Source organism: Passer domesticus, unplaced genomic scaffold (assembly GCF_036417665.1).
Source record: "Passer domesticus isolate bPasDom1 unplaced genomic scaffold, bPasDom1.hap1 HAP1_SCAFFOLD_204, whole genome shotgun sequence".
Lineage (NCBI taxonomy): Eukaryota > Metazoa > Chordata > Aves > Passeriformes > Passeridae > Passer > Passer domesticus.
Genome location: NW_026989985.1, coordinates 11390 through 17572, shown reverse-complemented (window position 1 = coordinate 17572; position 6183 = coordinate 11390). Strand labels below are relative to the sequence as shown.

The 6183-nt window shown below is 56.3% G+C and overlaps 1 long non-coding RNA gene across 1 annotated transcript; it reads left to right on the top strand.

Moving 5' to 3' along the window:
• The first annotated feature begins 4637 nt into the window (after positions 1-4637).
• On the top strand, positions 4638-5156 carry LOC135292110 (uncharacterized). The gene is made up of 3 exons (XR_010354639.1): positions 4638-4696; positions 4898-4969; positions 5057-5156. It is a non-coding gene; the product is annotated as an uncharacterized LOC135292110 (long non-coding RNA).
• The last annotated feature ends 1027 nt before the right edge of the window (positions 5157-6183 follow it).

Below are 6183 nucleotides of genomic sequence, written 5' to 3'. Positions count from 1 at the left end.
CTTGTATCACCGCCCTCATCATCACCTTTACCACGCATGCTCCACACTTCTTTAAGTAAGTTGTACCACTCTTTGGGGATCTTCTTTGAGGAAGGCCTCTCCTCTTCCTCCATGTCCTGTAGTTCATCTTTTGGATTACACATGCGCACCAAGCTGGTACTGTATAAACCAATATTGTGTTCTAACATTAAAGCAGTGAATCTCATATAATCAACATTTGCCTGGTGTCCAACCAAATTCTCCTCTCTTCCAACTAAATTCAGTCATTGTTATCTCTTGCTTCTTCCTGTTCTGAACAGCTGCAGGAGAACGGTGGGGAGAGGGATAACCCCTCCTCTCCCTTTCTTGCTTGGCATTACACCTTTAACTGTTTTATTATTTCCAAATATTAATTACTGTATCAGTATTGATTACTCTTTCAATTTTGTCAGCATGAATCATACTTATTTACCACACACAGTTCTCATCTTTTGGGCATTTAGGAGCTTTTCATTTTGCTTTGCACCCAAGAAAAATATACCCCCAAATGTGCACAAATAACTCCTTTAGCATGTCCTCCTTTTCAGCTGGCTTTTCCATTGTTCTCTGCTATCTTGTCCTCATCTTTCCACAATTCCTGTGTCTATTCAAGTCCAGCCTAGGACAGTGCACACATTTGCTTTAGTTCTGTAGTGATTTATGCCCAGCCATCCTGCCAAGCACACCCATTTCAATGTTGCAACAACCTAACTCTGGGCTGCAGTATGTGAATCACACTCTGCTGTGTGAGCTGGCAGAGCACCAGAGCAGGCACTGAAGAAGGGGCATTCAGTACATTAGTGAAGTGAGTGCTGGAACCTGGGCTAGCTCTTAGAACTCCGGCACTACGGCAGGAGTCGGGAACTGCCTCGCTATGGGGATTTACCAGAGGCAGAGCCTTTAGTGCCACTTGCTCTCCAGTGTCAGACACAAGCCACGAGAGGGACGAGGCACAGGAGAAAGGAGGAGGCGTTCTGTCTTCAGGTTCTGCAAGGAACACCTTAGTCCAGGTGAAGAGAACAGGATGAGAAGCCCCTAGCTGTACTGCCCAAGGGGTTTTGTACACATACAAGTCATGGGGTGGATGCAAACAATGCATCCACAAATAGGGAATCCTCAGGAGAGGAGTGAGGGGATTACATCAAGTGTCTGGGGCCAATTGGGGTAGGAGGGTGGAGAGGATGGGTCACAAGGGCCAGTGGGGCTCCCAGGAGTAGGGGAATGCCAAAGGGGAGTTGCAGTCAGGGATTGGCCCAAAGGTTGGGAACCGAGGGGCTGGGTTGCCTTGAGAGGCAGGGAAAGAGCTGGAACAAGGGGTGGGGAAGGACACGAGGGACAGTTTGGAGGGAGGGTAAAACCCACAGGTAAACCAACTCAGGAAAAAAATGGGGGCACAACAGAGCCCTTAAACAACACTTAAAATGAAATCAATAAAATAAATTTGAACTGCAACAATCAAGAGCATCTTGAGGGACGCAGCCTGACCAGCAATGTCAGCAGGCAAAAGAAAGGTTTTGCTGAGCAATGGCCCTTTGATGAAGCAAACCATTTACAATCAGGGCAGTCCATTCATGCGGACGGGCACACACTCTGGGGGTACAGCTGAGGCCATGAGGTCACAGCAGGGCTCTGGGGTCACAGCAGGCTGAGCTCTCAGCAGGCCCTGAGGTCACAGAGGCGCCAGAGGTGCCAGAGCCCCGTGGTTGCAGAGCAGCACAAGGAGCCAGCAGTCAGTCCCTGAGCACAACTGTTGCGGCAGCAGCGGCGGTGGCAGCAGCGGTGCTGACGTTGGGACAGCGGTGTCGGGACAGCGGTGGCAGCAAGAGCTGCGGGACTGGCGGAGGACAAGGCACCATGGCCCTTGCTCTGCGCCTCCTACTCCCGCTGCTCCTGGCTGTGGCCCTGCCTGCCAGGGCTGCCCAGGCTGCTCCACTGCAAGCGCGGCGAGCAGGTGAGCCGGCAGCCTGGCTGCCCTTTCCCGGGACAGCGCTCCCTGCTCCCTGGGAAGCGCTGGGGATGGTTTTGCCCCGGGCTTTAGGGAGGGTTTCCTCTGTGGGAGGGAGAGAGACCCCACGGGCCCTGGGCTACTCCAGCCACCCCTCCAGAGATGTTGCAAAGGGCCTGCTAAGAGGTTGGAGAGTGACCAGGAGCCAGCCCAGAGCTCCCCAGGCCCCTGTGCAGCTTTGGCCATGTCCATTCACATCTGGCTCCCACAGCCTTACCCAACACCCCTGCATTGCCCAGTTCCCTGTGGCAGAGGGGGATCCTAGCACACCATGGAAATGGTTCTGATCTCTGCTCCCTTCTAGACTGGAATCGTGACATGGGTTTTCAGGAAGTCCTGATGAAGGATGGTTTGAAGTTCTTTGAGGATGCTGGAGGCAAGTTTTCATTCTGTCTTTCCTGAGTGAATAATCAGGATTAATGCAACAAAAGCTCACTTACAAACCATTTCCCTTAACATAATCTTAAGGTTGAAAGAATCTGGAAACCTTGCCCTGCTCCCTTCTGGAGCCCTGAGGGCTCCCACAGGATCACTGTCATTGGGAGGAAGGAGCATTTAGCTTTCAATCTTCCTCCCGTGTGCAATGCCAGTGTGTCCTTCCATGTGCTCTGTGCAGCCACAGAGAAGAGCAGAGAGGGAAGGGGCCGGGCCCAGAGCTGTGCCCCGGGGCTGAGCCTTGTGGGCAGCCTGAGGATCTCCTGCAGTGCCACAGGAGCTCTTCTGTCCTGCCTTTCTTTGCAGCTGAACCTGCTGGTGAAGGCCCCACATCCAGGACTGAGGCTCTGGGAGATGCTGAGGGTAGGTCAAGGCCTTTCCCCTGGGAGAGCTGCCAGCTCAGAGCCCAAAGCTGGGCCAGGGAGGCAGCGCTGCAGGTGCCAGCACAGAACCATGCACGTGTGTGCCTGCGCCCTGCACGATCCCCTCACCGCTGCTGCGGCTCAGTGGTGCCCGTGCAGCTCAGCAGAGATGGCAGAAGCTTCTGTGGCTGTTGAGTTACAGGTGTGTCTACAGGGAGGAGATTCATACGTACGTTGGTGGTTATTGCCAACAAGACCAGTCTGCATGGCAGGGGTAAGTAGTGTGTCCCTGCTGACCCCACAAGTTGAGCACTGCTTTTGTGGGATGCATTCCTGGGAAATGGAAATATTTTTCTCTAAGTTCCTCCAAAGAGGAAGATGCAAGACACAACAGAGAAGATATCCCTGGAACCATCCAAACAGATGAGGCAAGTGCTGAAGAAAATGCTGCAGGGAGGACAAGGTGGGTGCATTTGCCTCATGCTTCCCCTGGGACTCAGCAGCTGGGGGCTTTGGCTGCACATCTGAACGCATGGTTCCCATCACAGCGGGATGGGATCCATGGCTCATTCCCAATGAGGAATGTTTCCATCTGATCCAGCTGTCCCTTTTCCTTCTCCAAAAATGAAAGGAGAGCCTGTGCAGAAGGAAGCATTTCCCGGAGGAAGCAGTGGTTCCGTGCCAGCATCTGTTGAAGGAAGGGAGGCCATGCCAGGCACAGGCACAGGAGGTAATTGCTGTGCCTCTGGGCCTGAGCCCTGCTGAGGCTTGAGCTGCCCTCTCTGCTGCTTGGCAGTGCGGGCACAGCCTGGACTAGAGCGGCACAGCCCAGGGGAATTATCCCGAGCAGGCTCAGGGCACTCGGGTACTGAGCAGTCCTGCTGGGGTCCCTCCATGGGAGACATGTCCTGAAACCTGGCAGTGACTGCACAGGGTGCCCACGATGGGGAAAGGACAGAGGGGGAGAGCAAGGCTCCAGTGTGTCCTGAGAGGGCCTGGCTGTTTGCCCTTGGGATGTGGGAGCTGTCCCAGCAGAAGGAGGGCAGGAGGGAGTGTAGGAGGGAGGGACATCTGTGGCACTGCCTGCTGCAGTTTTCCCCAGGGCTTTAGGGAGGGTATTCTGTGAGTTAGAGGGAGAGAGCCCCAGGGCCCTGGGCTACTCCAGCCACCCCTCCCAGGGGTGTTGCTGAGGGCAGGGAAAGAGTGTGGAGAGTGATCAGGAGCCAGCCCAAAGCTCCCCAGGCCCCTGGGCAGCTTTGGCCATGTCCATTCCCATCTGGGTCCCATAGCCTTACACGACCCCCTTGCAGTGCCGTTTTCCATGTAGCATTCGGGCATCCCAGCATGCCACAGATATGGTTCTGATCTCTGCTCCCTTTTAGACTGGAATTGTGACATGGGTTTTCAGGAAGTCCTGATGAAGGATGGTTTGAAGTTCCTGGAGGATGCTGGAGGCAAGTTTTCATTCTGCCCTTCCTGAGTGAATAATCAGGATCAATGCAACAAAAGCTCATTTATAAACCATTTCCCTTAACATTATGTAAAGGCTGAAGGATTCTGAGAATCTTTCCCTTCTCCCTTCTGGATCCCTGAGGGATCCCTCAGGATCGCTGTCAGTGGGAGGAAGGAGCATTGATCTTTCAGTCCTCCTCCCGTGTGCTGTGCCAGTGTGTCCTTCCGTGTGCTCTGTGCAGTCAAAGAGAAGAGCAGAGAGGGAAGGGGCCGGGCCCAGGGCTGTGCCCCGGGGCTGAGCCTTGTGGGCAGCCTGAGGATGTCCTGCAGTGCCACAGGAGCTCTTCTGTCCTGCCTTTCTTTGCAGCTGAACCTGCCGGTGAAGGCCCCACATCCAGGACTGAGGCTCTGGGAGATGCTGAGGGTAGGTCAAGGCCTTTCCCCTGGGAGAGCTGCCAGCTCAGAGCCCAAAGCTGGGCCAGGGAGGCAGCGCTGCAGGTGCCAGCACAGAACCATGCACGTGTGTGCCTGCGCCCTGCACGATCCCCTCACCGCTGCTGCGGCTCAGTGGTGCCCGTGCAGCTCAGCAGAGATGGCAGAAGCTTCTGTGGCTGTTGAGTTACAGGTGTGTCTGCAGGGAGGACTTCTCCAGCTCCAGGGCTGGATGCTTGGCCCTAGCCCAGCTCCCATGGCAGGGGTGAGTAGTGGGTCCCTGCTGACCCCACAGGCTGAGCCCTGCTTTTGCGGGACCCATTCCTGGGAAATGGAACTACTTTCTCTTAAGGTCCTCCAAAAGGGAAGACCCAAGATACTGCAGCCAAAATGTCTCATGAGGCAGATGAATTCCTGAGAGAAACACAGAAGGAAGCACCCGGAGGACAAGTTGGGTGCATTTCCCTCATGCTTCCCCTGGGACTCAGCAGCCGGGGCCTTTGGCTGCACATCTGGACACGCCGTGCCCGGCACAGCGGGAAGGGATCCATGGCAGCCTCGCTGCCCCGCTGCTGCTTTCACACCCTGCAGGGCTGTTTCCCATTCTGGCCTGGCTGCAATTCCTCCCCAGCCTCTGCAGGATGGAATTTGGCATTAGCTGATAGGGTGCCCCAACTGTACTGTGGGCCTGAGATCCCCTGCCATTTCCCAGTCTCTGAGAAGATCAGGCGGTGTAGCTGTTTGCTCATGGGAGTGCACTGGCCTAGCCCAAATTACCTGGGCTTTTTCCTGGTCTTTATCTGATGAAGATGCCACTTCCCCAGTGGGGAATGTTTCCATTTGATCCAGTTGACCCTTTTTTCCTTTTTCAAGTGATGGACCAAAAGGCTGTTCAGGAGGAGGAGCACTCAGGGAGAAGCAGTGGCTCACTGGCAGCCCTAGCTGCAGGAAGGAAGGCGATGCCAGACATGGGCACAGGCACAGCAGGTAATTGCTGTGCCGGGCTCAGGCCTGGCCGGGGCTGTGTGGCAGCAGCTCTTCCCCCAGGGCCTGCCCTTGCCCGGCCCGGCAGCAGCCAAAGCTGGAGGCGCCTGGGCTTCCAGGCCTCTGGAGCTGGTTCAGAGCTCCAGGGAAACGGGACTGGTGCAGCAACGTCCCTGGCGCTGCAGCTGCTGCGGAGCTGGCCCTGAGTGCCCAGAGGCCCAAGGCACAGGAGCAGCCGCGAGCGGGAGCCCTGCCGCCAGCCCAGGGCCAGAGCCAGCCCTGGCTCCAGACTGGGCAGGGGCTGCGCTGGCTCCTGACAGGGCCTGAGCCTGTCCCCTGGGGCTGGGGGAGCTGTCACGGGGCAGGGAGGGCCAGGGGTGGCAGTGGCTGCTCAGGGATGGCTTTGGCCCGTGTCCCTGGCAGCAGCCACTGCCCAAGCAGCTGCGCTGCCCCCCGGGCTCTCCTCCCGGCCTGCTGGGCTTTGTTGGCTGGCAC